Here is a 21,783-nt window from a genome sequence, read left to right on the forward strand (position 1 = left end):
ATCTACTGATTTTCTTTTTGGGTCTGTTTTTTTCAGCAATATGTCAAACATTAAGGCACCAATCACTAAAGTTTGCGACGATCATATCCATTCAACCATTCCCACTGTCCAAATAACCAGCATTCGACTTAATGAGGATAATTTTCTTTGTTGGTCCCAAAGTATTTGGATGTATATTCGTGGACAAAGAAAGATTGGCTACATCACGGGAGAAAAAACTCCTCATAGTTTAGATGACTCGTCATTCGCTAGGTGGGATGCTGAAAACTCCATGGTTATGACTTGGCTTGTCAATTCCATAGTTGAAGACATCGACTCTAACTATTTGTGTTACTCTACTACCAAGGAATTATGGGATGGTGTAACTCAAATGTATTCTGATTTAGGCAACCAGTCACAAATTTTAAGTTGAACATAAAATTGGGTGATATATGACAAGGAACTAACTCAGTTACACAATACTTTCCCTCCCTAAAATGGATTTGGCAAGACCTTAACCTCTTTGATATGTATGAGTGAAAGTCTATAGAGGACCAAAAGAACTATAGGAAAACTGTTGAAGATGATCGTATTTACAAGTTCCTTGCCAGCCTCAATATTGATAGAGGTAGAATACTAGGAAAAGCTACTCTTCCAACTATTAATGATATATTTTTTTTTAAGTTTGCATGGAAAAAAGTCGCAGGAATGTTATGAATTACAAAAGAACTATTGATTCAGTTGAATGCTCTACGTTGGTGACTGAAAATGCTGCAATGAAGGCTTCTGATCAATCCAACAAGCCACATGAAAAGTCTCGTGTCTAGAACAATCATTGCAATAAACCTCAACATATGCATGAACCTTCATCTGTATTCTTTGTGGGGGATGAAAATAACAGGAGTGTGTGGGCTCTATATTTATTTTAGGAAGAGGGAGAGTGATTTTGAGAGAAAAAAATTCTTTTGTGTGAGTTTGGAGAGTCCTAGAGAGAGAGCTATCAGAATCAATCTACTGAGAAGAAGAAAAAGATATTATGGGAAAAACCACCTTACACCCACTCACGCACTTTACTTTACCAGAAAGAAAAGAGGGGGAGAGAATTACAACTCCCTCCCATATTAATTTCAAAAATTAATATACAAAATAATTTAATAAATTAATTTTAATAAATTATTTAATACATATATTTATATGTTAACTATCCTATCATATAATATATATTAAACTATATGTTATATCAAATATAACATATAACCTATAGTTTTTATATTATATCAAATATAATATACCTATAGTTTGTTTCACTTTCATTAATGCATGACATTTAATATAAATCACATTTATACTACATTTAATTATATGAATCTCATCTATATAATTAGTATTTGAATCAAATTCAAATATTTAATTCATATCAAAATAAACTTTATATTATAATATATCAAATACATTATATTAATTATATCACATATAATTAATTCTCTCAATTAATTTGAACAATTCAAATTAATCCAAAATTAATTCTCAATAATCCTTGTTGGGCTACAAATGGGACCTTATGAACATGTAGATTGAAGCTCCAATGGTAGTTAGATAATTAATTAAACTCTTTAATTAAATTACCCAATATCCATTAACTGCTTGTCACTCCACTAAAGACCGATAGCTACACTTTTCGCACTACTGATATATTTCTATGTCCATTGAATATAACCAATCAACAGTGCGATAACCCTTCATAAATTGCTCGTAAGTACAACTAGGTTAAAATTACCGTTTTGCTCCGATAGTTACATCTAACTCCTTAAATACCACTGATCTCTCTAATGAACAATAAGTCATAGTCCAAATATGACCAAACCCCTCTCAGGCCAAGAGAGGGTGTGATGCCATATTGTTCAACCCTCAGAATCAGTCCTTAAAGGAGCAGTTTATCTACTTACCCAAACGTTAGGAATGAGTGAATTTCGTCTTATGTAGCTGTGTTCCCAGCTCCCCAATCAGACAAATTCCCAAAATGGTAGACTTATTGAGTCGGTGATCTGACCACTCTTACCTACACAAATCAGAGAACTGCCTTAATAGGCAGGAGTTCACAACTTATTCCAGATTTAGGTCATGTCACCTATAGTCATCCTGGTGAAATGTAAGTCTCTATTAAGAACGATGTAATATAATGAGACTAGTCATTTTGTGGTCCAGTCTTATACAAACTCTTTTGTATAGAATAACTCCACTCATATGTTTCTACATGAATGATCAGGATTAGCTCATTTGTAGCACTTTACAACAATTGTAATATCTACAAAGCGAACCATATTCGTAGTGTCACCAGGATAAGGTACCTAAACTTTATCCATCTACCACAAACCATTTGGGTTATCACTTAAACATGATCTACCTATATGTATGTACATACATTTTAAATTATAGGTGATAATCTTGGATGTTAGTTTATTGGTTTGTGAGTTAATGCTACTAAATATTGAATAAAACATCTTATGTTATTAAATAAATAAAATGTTTGTATGTTACAGTTACAAACTACAGGACTCATGAAATTTAGGGCATCAACCCCAACAGTTGGAAACTTCAGGAAAAACCTGCGAATTGGAAAAGTTCTAAGCAAGGTGAGTGAAATTCTCATCTGCATACCTCTAATGTTCATGTTGTTGACTCCAGCCCGTTTAACAAAGAGCAAATTGATCAAATTCTGAAGTTGCTAAAGATTATTTCATCGTCTAATAATCTTAGTGTTTCCTTGGCACAATCAGGTACTTGTCCTCAAACTCTCTCTTACCTTAATTCATCTTCGTGATTATTGATTCAGAGCCTCTAATCATATGACTAGTTCATCTTGTTTATTTGAATAATATTCTCTTATGTATTGCAATGAAAGAATTCGCATTGCCGATGGTAGCTTCACCTCTATTACAGGAAAAGGAAGTATTCCTTTGATTACAAAACTTACATTATATTATGTCCTTCATGTTCCAAAATTAGCTTGTAATTTGTTATCTATTAGTAAACTCTCTGGGGATGCTAACTGTCGTGTCATCTTTTGTGAAACTCATTGTATTTATCTGGATCAGGACTCAGGGGGACGATTGCATGTGCTAGGATGATTGATGGTCTTATTACTTTGATGATGTTTCCGGCTGTCATAAAAAAGTCCAGGACTTGAGTAATGTCTGTTCTTCTTCTGTTAATGAAACTATAATGCTTTGACATAGTAGATTAGGGCATCCAAATTTCTTCTACTTAAAGTATTTGTTTCTCGATTTATTGAAAGAATTTGATTATTTCATTTTTCAATGTGAAAATTTCATTTTACCAAACATCACCCATCCATTTATTTTCCTAAACCTTATAAGGCTTCATCACCTTTTTTCTTAATTCATACTAATGTTTAGGGTTCGTCTAAAATATTAACTCAGGGTGGTAAGCGTTGGCTTGTTACCTTTATAGATGATCACACTCGTTTAATTTGACTTTATTTGTTAACAAAAAAAGTCAAAGGTAAAAGAGGTTTTTGTTTTGTTTTAAAATATGATTGAGACCCAATTTCAAACTAAAATTCGAATCTTCGCTCTGACAACGACACTGAATATTTTAATGAATAATTAACCATTTTTTTTTTTGCAAGATAAGGGTATTTTTTATCAGGCTATGTGTCGTGACACGCCTCAGTAGAATGTCAATGCTGAGCGAAAAAATAGACATTTACTTGAAGTTTCTTGTGCCCTTATGTTTTCTATGAATATTCCAACATATTTATGGGGTGATGCCATTCTTACAGATCATTAATCGAATGTCGTCTAAGGTTTTGAGTTTTAAAACTCATCTGAATCACTTCAATGAGTCTTTTCCTAATACTTGACTTTTCTTTTATTTACCAATTAAATTGTTTAGGTGTACTGCTTATGTCCATACGCCTATCCTTTCTCAAACTAAACTTGATTCTCAAGGCACTAAATGCATTTTTGTAGGTTATGTTCCTCATAAGAAGGCTTACAAATGTTTTAATCCTTTGACCAATGAGTATTTTGAGAGTATGGATGTGTCCTTTTGGAATCAACCATTTTTTAGCCCAAATTCTCTTTAGGGGGAGACATCAAAAGATAATTTTTGGGATACTTAATCTCTCCCAAACATCAGTGATTCTGAAATTATGAGTTCTAGTCTTTCGATGCCAAGTGTGGAAAGTTCTTCTTTAGGGGAAGAAACACCACAAACTAACTTAACTAGTTGAAATCTTGAACTTCAGGTTTATACTAGAAGAAACTTGACTCAAAGAGATCGAGATCATACAGTTGACTTATCACAGGACCAATCAAATACTACGATGAATGATTCTAAAGATCCAAGTATTAGACACTTTACTCCTATTTCTCTTAGTTCTTCATCTCTTTCTTATCTTTTTTCTCATGTCTCTGATCTTGACATTGTGAAAGCCTATAGAAAAGGTATTCGTTGGTGCACTAAATACCCTATTGCAAACTACCTCTCTTACTATAGATTGTCTAATGATTATAGAGCTTTCACCTATAGGATAATAAATTTATTTATGCTAAGGAATATATAGGAAGCCTTAAATGATCCAAATTGGAACTTAGCAGTTATGGAAGAGATGAGTGCTCTAAAAGAAAATGACACGTGGGAAGTTGTTGAGCTTCCAAAAGATAAGAGAATAGTGTGATGTAAATAGGTGTTCACTATAAAGTACAAAGCTGACGGGAACATTGAAAGATACAAAGCGAGGCTAGTTGCCAAAGGCTTTACACAAACCTATGGGATTGATTATTATGAAACATTTGCCTCTATTGCAAAAATCAATTCCATTAGAGTATTATTATCTATTGCAATTAATTTTGAATGGCATCTTTATCAACTTGATGTAAAAAATGTCTTTCCTAATGGTGAACTTGAAGATGAGGTATTTATGAGCTTACCACCAGGTTAGCCAACCTAGGAACCAATAAAGTTTTCAAGTCAAAGAAATCTCTCTATGGCCTTAAGTAATCTCCTAGAGCGTGGTTTGGGTGTTTTGAGAAAGCAGTGGCAGGTTATGGTTTTTGTTAGAGTCAAGCAGATCACCCCATTTTCTACAGATATACTTGTCATGATAAGATGGTTGTTTTAATAGTTTATGTTGATGATATCATTCTTATAGGAAATGATGAAGATGAAATGAACAACTTGAAGGGAAAACTAGCTCATGAATTCAAAATTAAAGACCTAAGAACCTTAAAATACTTCTTACAGATGGAATTTGCTAGGTCAAAACAAAGTATAAAGAAAGTATGTCCACCATAAGAATTATATCTTTTTATAGCTTTTCAATATAGTCTTTTTTAAAAAAGGCTATAAAATCTCTTATGAAAAAAGAAAAGCGAGCATGAAATTAAAAAAAAAAAAAAAAAGCCCACGCGCCAAAAATTAAGCCCCCGTTACCAATAAACCCTAACATTTCGTTTCACTTCTCCCAAAATACACGCCCTCTTTTATGTTTCCTTCTTTCTCTTCCTAATTGATATAGTGCTTGTACTATCAACCTTGAGGTTTGAGGTTAGATTCCCACACTCCACACTTTAATTACAAAACCTTTCCAAAAAAATAAAAAAATAAAAATAATATAACATTATTGGTTTGGGGTCATTATGGGTGGTGTGGGTGGAGGTGTATGTTTTGTGTGGGCGGTCGTTGTGAGCTGTTCGGAGTGAGGTTGGGAGGTTTTGGAGCTTGAGGTCTATCTTGCGAAGTAGAGATAGATTCAAGCATCTGGATCGGCGATGGACGGTCTTGTTTTTTTTTTTTGTGGGATCCTTGGTTGCCAGGGGGTGTGATTTTGGATTCATACGGGTCTACAGTGGTTCATGATCAAGGAGTAGTTTGGAAGAACGGTTGTTGGAGTTCATGGATGGTGAGGGAGGTCTTGAGAGCTGCTTAAGATCTGGGGTCTTATCCAGGCAGTGGGGCCTAGGGTGAGGGGGAGGATTATTAGGTTTGGGTGTCGGATGCCAGTGGTCGATTTTCTATCGCTAGTGCTTGGGAGAGTATGCGTCCTCGTCATCCTAGGGTGTCTTGGGTTGGTATTTTGTGGGCAGGGGTGGTATTCCGCGTCACTCCTTCTGTGCGTGGTTAGTGGTGAGGGGCAGGTTAGGTACGCGTGATTGGTTGAGGAGTTGGGGTATGGTGTCAGAGGAGGGTGTCTTCTGTGTGGGGAGGTGTGGAGTCGCGAGATCATTTATTTTTTGGGTGTAGGTTTGGAAGAGTGGTGTGGTCTAGTGTGTTGCGTCAGTTGGGTTCGACGCATCGGGTGGCTGGTTGGGATGTAGAGTTGAGTTGATTGTGCCGAGTGGGGTCGGGTAAAGGGTGCGTAGTAAGTTATTTCGTGTTTTTTGGTATACTTCCATATATTACATCTGGCAGGAGCGTAATCGGCGGCTGCATGGAGGTCGACCGAGGTCGGTGTCTGCTTTGGTTCATCTTATAGTCTCTACGATTCGTGCTCGTACTACTTCCTGGCGAGTTGACCTTCTTGGTCTTATCTAGTGTGTATACGAATGTTTTTTCTTTTTGAACTTCACGATCTTCTCTGTTTTGTTGTAGCCCCTAGTTTGTGGGGTTTTGGTTCTTTTTTCTTCCTTTCTCCCTGGTGGTTTGCATGTTTGCGTTTTTTTGTTGGTTTTGTTCTGGTATCCTGTTGGCTTTGTGCTTTGTTTTGGTTTCGTTGCCCTGTCTTTACTTGTGCTTCGTTGCTATGATGTCTTGATTCCGACTGTGAGATGTTTATTGTTGTATAATAATATCACCTATTCTAAAAAAAAATACACACCAATAACCCTTTCGCCAGAAATATTGGAGATCTCCCAACCCTTTTGTTTCTTCTAGAACCAGAGGCGCTGGCTATTCACTTCGAATTGGAAAAGATCATCTAGTTCTTTGATTCAACAAAACGACGATAGAACAGCCTCGGCATTTCAGAAAATCCACCAGACCTTCAAGAACGGCCTCGACATTTCAGAAAATCCACCAGACCTTCAAAACCTTAAAAAATGACCCTGCTATTTTACAATCTCTGTCGATGATATTTCTTGTATGGGTAAACTAAAGCAGCCTCTTTGGTACCTATAGATTTGATGGAATCTATAGAAAAAATATATAAACCTTCTTTAAATTAGATTTTGGACATAAGAAGCTTTAGGACCATCTCAAACTTCTCTGCATTTCTCTTTTCTTCTATTTCTCCTCACTCTTTCCCCATTCAATTTGATGAATTTTTTTAAGTGATCTGTTCTCTTTAAATTGACATTGAATTTTTTTTCTCTTTTCAACCTGCAAAGCCTGTGTAGTTCGGATCTCAAAGTCTACTTTAACGCTGGCAACTAATTCCACTTTGTTACTCTGCAATCTTTAAGAAAAACAACCAATTAGAAGTACTATTGGCTAGGGCTTGTACCAGTAGCATTTGAATGTCACAATTTCGTTTGAGGATCCAATTTTTCTCTTCAAAAGTAATGCACATGACAAACGTGTTTGTGCTACACATGTAATTTTTTTAATTGGCATTGATGGTCGGCCTTTCGAATGCCTCCTTCCTGACTTTTCTGAGATCTTTCTTTTTCTGAATGCCCCTCAAATAGTTTTCTACTTCCATCCAATATATAATGCTCGATCCAAAATCAAATTCCCTTTTTGGTGGAAGTAATTGAGTGATTTAAGCGAGGATTTATTAGGATGTTAATGATGTTATCTAAAAAGTTTCGTTTCTCATTTTAAGAGCCAGACCATTGTTCAACTTGCTCCATATAATAGGGGTAGATTATATGTGGTCCTTTTTTATGTAATGACATTGCAAATAGAAGGTTGAATGAAGCCGACAATGAGATAAAATAAAGTAGCACAGGTAACATGTCCTCTTTTTAAAGCAACGCATTGAATCTCTTTTATAGGTTAATGGTATATAGAATCACGTTTTAAAATCTGGTTGTTTGGATGTTTGGTTCACTTTGTTTTATGTATCAAACATCTATATTTAATATCTTGATGTTTAATTCACTTTTGAATCTAAATGAATGTGATCCCTTTATTTTTTTTTTTCTTGTTTTTCATTGAGGAGGGAAAAGATTAAGGCATTCTCATTTTGATCATACACTACGAATTGAATAACCGTTATGATCTCTTGTGCTTTAGAAGTGAAGCTACATATTTGTTTTTAAGGAGTTATTGCAATTTGGTTTTTATTTAGGGTGCACGTTCTCCTCTTTTTATTTTTTTTTCCTTCTCCAAGTTGTGAAATAAATTTCCTTTTGAATTCGATCCACTTTTTATTTTCAAACTAACTTCTAAATTGATATGTAATTGTTGATCAGTTGGGCATGATTATTCTAACCTTTTGTTATGATTGTGAGCCATTTATGACAAGATGTCTTTGACTATAGTTGATTGCGTTGCTAGCTTCGGTATATATTATTGTTTAGATTATGTCAGTTTGTGTGTCAATTTGATCATTTCATGTATGCGTATGTTCCATTGTGTTAGGGTTGTTTTTTCTCTATCAAAGTTGTTTTATTTTTAAAAAGGGTCGACATGTCTTTCAAAAATTCACTCCAATAATTGTTGTGTAATTGCTGAAATTGACTCCACCAATTGCTTGTGCTCTTGTTTTACATCATTGCTCAGACTAGAGGTAGGAAGTTTGTGCGCATTCATGTTTGATTGATAAATCAATGAAGGCAAACCACTCTAAAATATTTTTCAATTACCAAACTGCATTCACTCTGAGTTGGTATTGGTTTATAATACATGAAGGCAAACCACTCTGAGTTGGTATTGTTTTCTTGATAAATCTATGAAGGCAAACCACTCTGAGCTGGTATTGGTTTCTAATGGTGTGTTCTACGTTCTATTATTCTTTCATTAAGAGGTGTCCTTTCTACAACCTAACTTCACCACTTGTCTTCTTCTTTTCTAATTGTTTTTGTTACCTTATTTTGCTCTTTTGCCTTTGTGTCTACACTCCACTCTTGATTCTTTATATGTTCTGAGATGCCCTTTTAAAGATTCTTTTTTAACTAACAGTTTTAGGTTTGAACCATATGTGTTTGATGTTTTGCCTCACTGAATGCCTTATATAGTTAAGACATGAAAATTTCATGAATATGAATTATCTGCTTTTGTTCTAAAGTATTCTTACCTTAAAATCATGTTAATAATGTTAAATTTTATAGTTCTTAAAATAGTTTTATACTGATACACTCTCAAAATAATCTTTTCCTTTCTCCTTTTGATGAAACTTGGTTTAAAATGATTTGGTTTTTTAAATGTAGCACTTGTCTTCAATATTCTTCAAGAAGTTGTTCAAACTTCCTTTCTTTGATTAGAGCTTTATTATGGTATGGAGGTATATTAGAGAAGGTAGTATAATATATTTTACATCGTTGTGGTATGCAGAATTGGTGAAGCAGATTCAGAACTTAAAAGATTGAATTTGGTGAAGTAGCTGGAATCTTTTCTAATTTAAAACTTATAATGTGTAAGATTATCTTATTGCTAATAATCATCTTCATCACGTTGTAAATATATATATTTTTTTATTATTGAATTTGGATCTCAACCGAGGAAAAGATTTATGGCTCTTCTTCTTATATTGGATCAATTAATCCATCTAGGTTGCATTATACAACAATAGTTCTTTCTTACTTAATCTTCATGACTGGTTCTTAGCTTGTTTAGCTCTTTTCTTTGATTTATTTTATTCATCTTGTGCAATCTTTTCTGAAGTTTGGGAGATGAACATAATTCATAATTAATAATATATTTTATTTATCAAAAATTATCTCCAGTGGCTATCTTGCATTAGAGTTGACTGTGACATGGCAACTAACAATTTTTTGCAGGATTAGTTGAAAATTGCAACCAAGTAATTCAACTTCTGTCGTAGTTTTTTTCAGAGCTCATGGGATTTTCTTCACTCTTTCTTGGCTGTAATTTCATTTTGTGTGGTATATTTCTAGGAAACCTTCTATATTTAGGGGATATGTCCTCTAATAATGAAAATTGAGTAAAACTTTATAAGCAGGGAAGACAGCAGGGAAGACTGATTGAAATGTAGTTAGGTGCATAGTTATATATATACTGTTTTGAGGTTCTACTTTGCCTTTTGTCTTTTTCCTTAAACGATGGTATCCTGGCCCTAGTTGAATATTTTAATCAGAATTTAGTTCAAGTTTGTATACTTTGTAGTGTTTACTTGTTAAGTGCCAATAATTGAGTTCGACAACACTACTTCCACCAAAGGTGATCAAACTTGATCTGAAAATTCATAAATACATGTCGATAATTCTCTAATTCATCTTGATTTTGTCTTTACAGAGTCCTACTTCATCACCCACTACCACTAGTAGAAGCAAGTTCTTGTTATCATCTCAACTTCAAAAGCTAAGGCTCCTAAAATTTCAATCAAGTTACATGGAGATGATTTCCTTTTGCAGGTAAGAACAAGCACTCTTCTTCTTTCTCTCTTTCATTTCATTTTCAAACTTCAGGAATTTGCTCAAGGATCTTTGTCTACAACTCTCTCTCTCCCTTACTCTCACTCTTGAAACTATTGGACACTTGAAGCAAACAATTCACAGTTAGTTACTGTATCGTCCCACCTTTTTAGACCTGCTTTGTGTTTGGATTTCAAAATTAGTTCTTGAACGCTTCTCCTTATTTATTCATTCCTTGTATCATGAAAAATCAAGTCATGAAGGCACTAATTGTCATTGAGTTAATTCTTTCATAAGATCTTGTTATTTTCCTTTTCATTACATCTGCAAACATGTTGTCATTTTGTATATAAACAAAAGATTTTGTTTTGTCTAATGTGTGTATAAGTTGGAGAACTTTGTATGGAAAGATATGACAAAAAAGGGAACCATGAGAATTATTATTTTTATTCTGGTTTGATTTATTTTATGCTTATCATGTCATTAGAAATGGTTTTGTTTATGGACCTCTCCTTCTGTTCTCTCTGTCTACTTAGCTCTATTGGGCTTTGGTTTGTATGAAATTGTTGTAATTGTTTCTACATTTATTTTGAAGTTGTTTGTACTTAGAGAAACAAAGATATGGTATTCATTTTTATATAAGTTTAGTATGTTAAAGTTTGATTCATAGTGTTTTCTTTGCATATGCACTTCTTGGGATGGAATTTATGGTTTTTCTAATCCAGGATGTTGAGTGCTCATTATGATTTTGTTGTTCTGTTACAAGGTTACACTTTTGCTTTATAGTTTTTTCAACTTTTGGGCTTAAAACTTATGGATGGACCTGACTTTTGATTCTCGTACATTATTGTCGGAAAGCCTAGTATTGTTGTTAAGTGCTGATTAGTCTTTGTTTGAGATTTCAAGTTGAATTGCCTATTGTTCACAAATCTACTCTCTTTTCTACAACCTCATTGGATTAGCATAGAGAACTTACATATGGTACATAGTTACAAGACTTACAGGTTCTTCACAATTTTATGCCACAAACCACTTTGCTCTATCATTGCAAGTTCTACCTTCCTCTCTCAAACATAAATAAAGATTTCAACTTGACTTCGTTTCATAGTGTAGTCGAAGAATGTATGTTACTTTTTTCAAAATCCCATTGTTGTGATTATCAATAAAGTTCTCTTTGTAATCCTTTTATACTAATTTGATGTGATTAGGCAGTAGTTAGTTGACACTTGATTTGTTATAAAAACCTTGTGATGATGTTGTGGTGTGTATTGATTTCCAACCTAGCATTCAACCTAAGAGAAATAGAAGTGGTTCTTTAAAATATTTTCCTTTTATACTGTCGGTAGAATATCTTGAAAGAGTAAAACAGCATGCAGCGGAAATATAAAGGATCCATAAGCTTTCTAATTCACTAATTTTAGCAAAAACTAAAGCATGCTCTTCTCAAAAAGTGAGTTTTCTGAATATACCTTTGATGGACTCTCCAAAAAAACGCATGTTCAGCTGCCGTCCTCACTTGTTATCAATGTGAACCACCTCAAAGCCTTACCTACTATGTTCTTGCAGCTTTAGGCAGAGTTGTGGGACTCAAGGACAGCTTGAAAATGTGAAGAAACCAGAGAAACTTACAACAACCTGACTGAAGAAGACAACTTCTTCTTCAGAAAAATTTCTCTCGAAATTCTGTATTATCCTTCACTCCAACAACTCCACTCTTATTTATATATCATAGATGAACATGCAAAGAGATGGAGTGCATGGCTTGCAGCTCATGCTTGGAGAATCAAAGTAGAGAAGATAATGCTTTCTGTATAAGCATAAAGAGGATGATAATGGAAAAAACCCATTTTTCATTCTTGTGCAACATGCAAACGAATTTCCATTCTTTTTTTAAAATAAAAAATGATTTTAAATCATTTTAATTCAAAATTTGATTTTCTAAAATTAATTTTAAAAAATTAATTAATCTAATATCAAATATTAAATTAATTTTTGCATAATAATTATCTTTATATATTCAAATCATATTTAAATATTTATTCTCTTGTTCCGTTTAATTTGAATTTTTCAAATTAATTTCTCAAGCTACCCTAAAGCTCAAAGTTACCCTAAAGCTTATACATTTACGAGCTAGTAGGAAAACCTCGCGGATCTATAGATCATGGTCTCCAATGATTCGAGATTAATCGGCTAAACTCATTAGTCCGATCTAACCTTCATTCGTTAATTAATGGGACACTCCACTATATTCCATAGTTGAACTCCCCTCACTGTATGTCCACTTAATAACCATAATTAGTAAGTTGATCCTTCACAGGTTGTTCGTAATCACAGCTAGGTCAAAAATACCGTTTTATCCCTGTGACCACATCTTGTTCCTAAGTTCACTAATCCTCTAATGAACAATTCTGATTCATAATGGGGTCCCGATTGTTCAAGACCTAGAGCCAGTACTTAAAAACAAAACCTACTATCCCTAAATAAGGTAGGAGTGAATTCCATCTTGCAAGGCTATGTCTCCAGCTATTCATCTGGTCTTATCCCAAAATAGTAAGCTTATCGAGTAGTGTTGTTGGACTACTCTCACCGTTTGCAGATCAAAGGATAATCCCGAACAAATAGAAGTTCATAGCTAGCTCAAGATTAAGATCGGGTTAACCTAGGTTATATAATAAATGAAATAGTTAGTTTTAACAGAAAACAGTCGTTATAAAGAAAAGTGACTATTTTTGTGGTCCAGTCTATATGCAAACTCATTGCATAGGATGCCCCCACTCTCATGTCTCAACATGAACGATTTGTGGATCACATCGTTTGTAGCATCTTACAACTTCTTGTACTAACTACAGAGTGGGCTGTATCCAATAGTGTTACCAAGATACCCAATTTCATCCATATACTTATTAAACCATTTAGGCTATATACTGTTAACTTGATCCTGTTTATATCACTACATAAAGTTATAACATTCAGATTATAGCCAAGGATACGTTTATTGGATTTTCATAATGAGATGCAAAATCAACAAGCCATTGTTATTGATAAAATAGAATGTTTAACACGAACTGCGAGTTCTAGGACATTCTTAACATATCTAACTTGAGAGAAATAGAAGGGGTCTAAAAGGTGAAAATGGCTCTCAAGAAGAGGTTTGAACCTTAGCAAAAGATCACTGCTTCCTTTTGAATTTTTGTGGCTCAAGAGTACAGTAGTTTCAAAATAATATACTAATTATCCTCTCTCTAATTCTTGAATGACATACTTCTTAAATATGTAGTTTAGTAGCATTTTGAAAATCCAACTCGAGTTTTGAAAAGTTAAGCAAAAAAAAAAGTAAAATTTTAAGGCCCCATTTGATAACAAAGTTTTTTAGTAGATGGGTTTTAAAAATTTGAAGCCTATGTATTTTATTTCTACCTATTGGTTTCTTGGTTTTATTGTGTACATTTTAGGATTGTTTCCAAAATCCAAGCCAAGTTTAGAAAACTAAAAAATTTAGTGCTGAAAAACTTGTTTTTTATTTATAGAATTTGGTTAAGAATCCAAATGTTTCCATAGGAAAGATGTAAACCATGAAAAACAAACACAATTTTAAAAAACTAAACACCAAAAACTACGACCTCATTCGAGAAACCATTTGATAAGCATATAAACTCTACTTTCATCTCCAAATTCAAATGTTATATCTTTCCACCAATGTTTTTAAGAACTAAACCAAGTTTTGAAAACTAAAAAGTAGTTTTAAAAAACTTGTTTTTGTTTTTAGATTTTGACTAAGAGTTTAAATATTTCATTTGTAAAAATGAACATCATGACGATAATTGAAAGAAAACAAGTATGAATTTCAAAAACTAAAAATTAAAAATAAAATGATTACAAAATGGAGTCACTGGTTATTAAGTGAGACCTTTAAAATTTGTTTTTGAGATTGGGATTGGAATTAGCCTAAGAATTCAAATATTTTTCTAAGAAATGTGAAAACTATAGACAAGTGCCAAAACAAGATCATGAATAAGTACAATCTTGTTTGTATGGAAGACCTTCATAAATGCACAAAAAAAATAATGCTATACGGATTGAAATAAATGATGTCAAGGACCTAATAAGCACAATGTAACAAACAAGTGTAGCAGTGTAAGTTTAAGTACACTGGAATTGAATGCTGTCAACACATCTTTATATCACAAAAGTCTTTATCCTTATAGCAAAAAATCTTGGATAACAAGAGATATGAATGTCTGCCATACTTCATTCGAAAGTATTTAAAGGAAGAAAATACTAAAAAGAGATGTTTAAATCACTATCTAAAATCCATGAGCTCTAAGCTTCAAAAGCTTGGAGTATTTCTGGTGTCATTTCATGTGTAACCTTGATTGGTTACATCTCAAAGTAACAAGCATCCCTGGACCAGAGACTTTAACTCTAGTGGCAAGCACTTCTATAGATAATTAGGAGTGCCCGCTATCCCATGCAAAACTTGTCAAACAAAGAATTTGAATACATTGTCTAGGTCCACTTTTATCTTTTATAATCAATGTATTTGGATTCCGTCACAATCTTTGAACGTTTAATTCTTTGTTACTTCACCATCCTATTTTAGGATGCAAGGCTTATAAATTTCATTAGGTTAGCTCATTGAAAATTGATATTATTTTTTCTCAACCAGTGCTTGGTGACCAAGTCATTGACAATTGAACTGATCATCCAATAAGATTACCAACACTTTGAAAATGTTCAACAAACATTGGGTGCATCTAAATCAGTATAAAAGTAACTAACTATTAGTTTTGAGTTAATCTTTTGATGAATACTTAACAATATTGACTTTGTCCAATAACGCTAGTAATGAATATATGGAAGGAGCATTGAATCTTCTACAAGAAGTGAAAAATATAAAGTCACGAAGAAAAAACAGCTCCCATATACATGTAGTAGGAAAGGGTATGCCCGTTTGGCTGAAGAAATGGTAAAGATCATTATTACTATACTTCAATTTTGCTTTCATATTGTATGTGAGTTCATTTTTTTAATCTTATTTTATAGAAAAAAGTAGTTCAGATCCAACTTCAATCACAAGGATTGCACTATGGACTAAAACACACAAAAAGAAGGACGGACAACTGGTGAATGCATAAGTTGCTGAGACATTCATATGTTTTCTTACTTAATTTTTTTTTCCTTTTTAGCTGGGGGGTGACATTGGATTCAGGAAGTAAGCAACGGAAGCAAAATAGGATCATTAAGCGTTCTATTTCATTAATTTTGGCTTCAAACTAAGCATGCTCATAAACTAAAAATAGAGTTTCAACACTAACTTTTGAAGTACCTAGGATTCACGATCTTCAACTGCAATTTCTTTTTTCTTTGGATGTGAACCACCACAAGGTCTTCCCTACTATTCTCTGGGTGCCTTAGATTGAGTTATGGGAAGGGAATTGGAGAGGAGGTTACTGGTTTTACATAGTGTGAAGAACACTTCTTCAAACACAAATTCTCAGCTTTAGCAACGACTGCACTCCTTCTTCCACTCAAAATTCCAGCTTTATATTGCATGACTTTCATGCAACTAACAGCCTTGCATGAATCACAGCTCATGCTTGAATAATTGAGCTGAAGAAGAATAGAATTATGTGTGAGCTGCTACAATTTGAAAGTGGAAAAATCTCACTTTTGGGATTTTTTCCTTTTCAAATTTCTTTTGAATTTCTGATTTCCAAAATCAACAGTTATTTTGATTAAGAAATTGAAATTTTATTAATTTTACAAAATTAATTTTCTAATAAAATTAATAAATTAATTAAACAATTGAATTAAATTTAATATCAACTATTAAATAAATTCGTCACCAATTCCACTACCATGAATCTTTATTCATGAATTTAATATTTAAATCATATTCTAGTTGGTGAGGCCCTTTGTTCAAGACCCGGAGTCAGCACAACCACCTCTCTACTATCCCTGAAAGCAGGTAGGAGTGAATTCCATCTTGTATCCTATGTCTCCAACTATCTATCCAGTCTTACCCTTGAAATGGGAGGCTCATTGAACCGGCGCTGTTGAGCAAATCCTCACCTATGAAAATCTAAGGATAATCCCAAATAAACAGGAGTTCATAGTTAGCTTAGGATTAAGGTCAAGTTATCTAGGTCATCGTTTTGAAATAGTCAGTCTTAAATAGTAAACAACATTATAAAGTAAGAGTGACTTATTTCGTGGTCTGATCTTGTGAAAACTCATTGCACAGGACTTCCCCACTCATCATATCACGACATGTACGAATTAGGATCACTTCGTCTGTAACACTTTACAACTCCTTGTAATGAGTACAAAGTGGGCCGCATCCGATAATATTACCAGAATAAGACACCCAACCTTATTTATATATCATAGATCATTTTAATTATTTACTTGAACCCGATCCACTTTTATGTCTCCACATAAAGTTCAAGTACTTATATAATAGTCATGGATCTTTTATTTTGTTGGATTTATTTCTAAAATGAAATAAACAATTCATATATTCAACAACTTTATTGAATTACAAAATGAGTTTTTATTGTTTACAAACTATGAGTTTTAGGACATAAAACCCAACAAGCTCCCACTTTGACTAAAACTCCAGTGGTAACATACATATGAATATATAATACTGAGTTTTTGATTTTACAGAGAAATACAATAAATTAAGACATCACATACCCATGGTTTGCCTTTAGGTATCATATACCAATGAGTTTTTTCCCCACTTGCCCTAGGTTATATACCTCATAGTCCTAATCTTACTAAGAGATTCCTAAATACTTTAGCCGAGAGAATCGCTGTAAATACATTAGTATACAGTGGACTTCTTATTAAACTATATAAGGAATACATCTTATTTTCACAAGTCTTGTTTCTCGATAATGTCATCAAGACTTGATGACTTAAGTTTCCACTGAACCCAAATAATGGCTAGGCTGTCATACATTCCTCCCACTACATCGAGGTACCCTCAACTCTGTGAGTAAGATGTATCTGACCTATCCAAACAACTTTTGTTTATAGTGTCAACTTTAATCAATAACTCTTATTGGTATACACTTGCTTTTAAGGAAACTAAATAATACATGGTGATCTCGTATACTTTTATAGGAAAAATTTAGTATTTGTCAACACAAACACTTGATTTTTATTTTACATGAAAAGTATACTACTTTTTGGATTGCCTACAAATAGGCATGTTATTTGAACAGTATTCCAATACTTAAGGTTTTGACACTAACATATGTTCCAAATTTCTGAACTATGTAAACATCTTTTACATATCACAAACAGCTTTTATGAGTTCTCCACATCCATATGGAGTTTTAGAAAATACCTTAAAATTTGGAATGATGTTTAAAATAATTAAGGCAACTAGGTGTAGAGAGTTTTTACTGAATTTCACATTCTATCAAAATAGCCCTAGAAATCTCAAACTCTCTATACTCTTTACTTTGATCTAATCGAAGTATTTCAAATTTATTTTACCTAACAAGTTTTACACACCTTGAATCTTTCAAGTGCTCCAAACTTATTACTTAGGTCAAATAACTCTTTGCCTTATTCATTTATAGTCGTTTAAATATCTGAATATTTGCAAATGACTTTTAACTTGACTGGTTTTAACAGAAGCTGCTTTACAGTAGAACAAATATAACTTTTGCTGATGAACATTTCATTTATAACAAAAGTTTATACACAATATGTTTCTAACAAGAGATAAAAGAACTTTTATTACAGTAATAAAAGTAAACAAATTTATCTTCTAACAGCAACTGCATCTCCCACTGGTTATTCTGAGAAATACACCCCTATTCAAAACTTGGAGTTTACAAGGAACTAGTTTCCTTGTCTTGCTTTCTCTACTCTTTTCTCTGCAAGGTATTATGGGCAGTTTCTTTTCTAGTGTCTTTCTTCGCTGCAGTGGAAACATTTTCCTTTATCTGCAACATTTGCCTTGCCTTTTCTACTGTAGGTTTCTTTTTCCCTTTCCTCTTCTTTTCTTTACCGGAATACTCTTATTCTTTGAAGAAGAGGCAATATCAGGCTTCTTAGAGGACGATCCTCTTTTATTAGCAGTAGTAACATTTACTTTTTATTCCAATCCTTTAGCCCTCATCATAGTCTGGTAAGCATGTAGCTCATTGAGAAGCATAGTCAAGTTATACTTTATTTTATTCATCAATGCGTTCGTATAGAACTGTAAAAAACTCTTCGAAAGAGATTCAAGAATAAAACCAAGTTGACTCTTCTCATCAACGACAACATGTTCTCTAACAGAGGCCCCTTCTTTCGTACGACAGTTGTAAACGTATTTGATAGTTTCATGCCTCAAGGAGAAGGACGGTTGTCCAAACATCCCACGTAGAGATTCCATAATCTCCTTGGCAATACTCATGCTCTCATGTTTCTTGGCCAATACATCAGATATGTTGGCAAGAATATAGGCACGTGTTTTTTGTTAGCCCTGATCCATCTATCGTATGCATCCCGAACATTTTGGTTTGTATTTGAGCCAGAAACGGAAGGACATTCCTCTGTTAAAACGAATCATAGGTCATGTATCACCAGTATTGTATTTAGGTTTGATTTCCATGTAGTATAGTTATCCCCGTTAAGTTTATTAGAAGCTAATAGTTGTACTAAAGAACCCGTCATCTGAAAATATAAACAAGTTTTATTAGAGAATTTCTTTTAAACCCAATCATATTTTAGCAAAGTAACAATGTACCCAAAATTCTCATTGTTTTTGCAACGATACTATAGCAAGATATTCTTGACTAAATACTATCCTCAGAACAACTCATATTCCGATAGTCATTTAGCTACCGTTTTTGGTCATACTAACACTTTAGTAATTCTGTAAGTGTAACCTTCTATTTTCAGACCTCAGAAGTCGGCCCCAATGATACTACCGATTTGGAAAGTCAAAGTTGAAAATGACCTAAGAAATCCTATCCATTTCTGGAGTTTGAGTTGTTCCGAATCCTATGTTACAACCCTCCGAGGGGATAACCGTCGTTCAATGACTAGCGAGGCTGACTTAAAGACGACAAGTAGGCGCAATATAGGAATCTCACGGTCCAAACAAATGGAAGAGATAGTAGGATACATTAACATATATCCTTCACCCACTTACTATGAACAACTTCCCCCATTCACCTTGATATTGACCCATACAAACATTTTTCGTATAAAGGTCACTCCCAGGGTGATACGAAGCATTATATGAATCTCACGGTGTGAACTTTCTAGGGACTTGAGAATTGAAATCAATATATTGTATATTTGATTGTACATCGAATAACTTCCCTTCATTCACCTTGATATTGACTCATACAAACACTTTTCGAATGGAGGTCACTCCCAATGTGACACAAAGCGTCGCATTAATCTCACGGTGTGAAACTCTTAGGTGGTAAGAATGAAAAATCAAAATATCACTTTTAATTTTGTTGTGAATAACTTCCCCTGTTCACCGTAATTTCGATTCATGTACTCACTTTCCGAATGGAGGTCACTCCTAGGGTGACACGAAGCGAAACATGGATCTAAATTATGAACTCTTAGGGATGCGAGAGCTAAAAATGACATATAGTATATGTTATTAATCTCACACTGAAGTATTCTAAATTCCCACTGAAGTGTTCTAATAACATATCATATATGCTAGTAAACTCCCACTGAAGTGTCTTAACATTTGTTTGGGTATATCTTTACTCAGGTTTGTTTCGGCTAATTAAACAATCTAAGTCTAGATTTTTATCCAAGTATAACGTTTATATTTGGATTTAATCTACGATATCTAGGTGATAAATACATTTTAAAATCTCACATCGCTCATGTATTGCTCATAAAATTGGTTAACAACACTCAATTATTCGGCTATAATCCCCAGGTAGAAGGTGTTTCGTAGACCGTCAACTTAAATAACTCTAGTCTTAGACAAGATGATATATTGGTTGAGTTTGTAACCATATTTTACAATATGTTTACCTATTTTAACTATTAAGATAGATGATTAACCTACGTGAACATGCAGCTTATCTTTGTTATGGATTTTAAATGTCTAACCCAATTTTATAAAAACTTATAAAATTTTAGACATGCTAAGCATCCATAACATACATCAAAGGCATTCAATATTTAATATACATTTATATTAAAACATTTGAAACCCTATACATGCATACTATATATTATAACACTTTATAACATACTTTCAATGCATGTAACATGTTTCCTATGGTGAGATTTTAAATCTACATGACATACTTTATGCATATATAAGATTTATTTAATTATAATATGATATGATAAGTTGGTTGTCATATTTATTTATATTATTAATTATATTTGATAATTATCCCATTTTTCTCTCTAACAACCTTAGTGGGAAGTTAGTTTTATGGCTATTGGGATAAATAAAATAAGATTTTATTTTTTCTAAAAATATAGGCACATGACTTGTGAAACAAAGAGATTACACGATCAAATCAGAGTCTATGTGATAGACTTGAGATTGAAACTTTCCTATGCGATAGAGAGTTACTTCTTCAATCGTCTTCCTCCTCCAAACTCCAAACCCCCTCTTAACCAAAATAGCTAGAGCCCACCACTTCTAGGTTCTCACCCCAAGAATACCAAAGTCACTGAGTAGTAGTGTCCTTTATACTTTTGGTTCGATCGTTCTGGTTATTGTTTGTTCGAGAGGAGTTTGTGCTTGTTCGAAGTGTTCACGATAGTATGAGGGATTTACTTGAAGAAGAGTTCTTCAAAGGTATAATCTCTAAACTCTTTTTGTAGTTTAAAGCATGTTGTAATTTATGTTTTGATGCATAATCTATTATGTTTACTGTAAATGTTTGTTTCAATCGAAATGGGATTTGGACGATCCGCTTCCGCTCATAGGTTCTCTATAAAACAATTTCCTTGGTCGTGACTATGGTCATGTAAGAGGATTTGGGTTTGGTGTGACTCGTATAAGACTATCTCTCTTGTCTCAACAAGATAACAAGTACAAGGTTCTTGAAAAAGAATATTTGAAGATGAAGGAGGAAATGATAGAAATGAAAGTAATTATGTCATGTTTTATAAAGAAACAGGTAATCTTTTTTCTTTAAGTAACTTACATTCATTTAAATTATTATAGGTTGAACCTAAGGCAACAAATATTCCTTCAACTTTTCTAATATCATCTTCATCGGTAAATTTATTTATAATGTGATGAAAATTATTGTTGATTTCATTATTATCTTATTCTAATATCTCTTCTTTTTTTTTC

General features: G+C 33.3%; 1 long non-coding RNA gene across 1 annotated transcript; it reads left to right on the forward strand.

Annotated features, from left to right (window-relative positions):
* Window positions 1–9,539: 9,539 nt before the first annotated feature.
* Window positions 9,540–10,968, forward strand: LOC150032315 (uncharacterized). Its single transcript, XR_016524409.1, has 2 exons — window positions 9,540–10,284; window positions 10,360–10,968. It is a non-coding gene; the product is annotated as an uncharacterized LOC150032315 (long non-coding RNA).
* Window positions 10,969–21,783: the final 10,815 nt, after the last annotated feature.

The sequence above is a fragment of the Benincasa hispida genome, chromosome 11, assembly GCF_027475165.1.
Source record: "Benincasa hispida cultivar pf3 chromosome 11, pf3_genome.v1.1, whole genome shotgun sequence".
In the NCBI taxonomy this organism is placed as follows: Eukaryota; Viridiplantae; Streptophyta; class Magnoliopsida; order Cucurbitales; family Cucurbitaceae; genus Benincasa; species Benincasa hispida.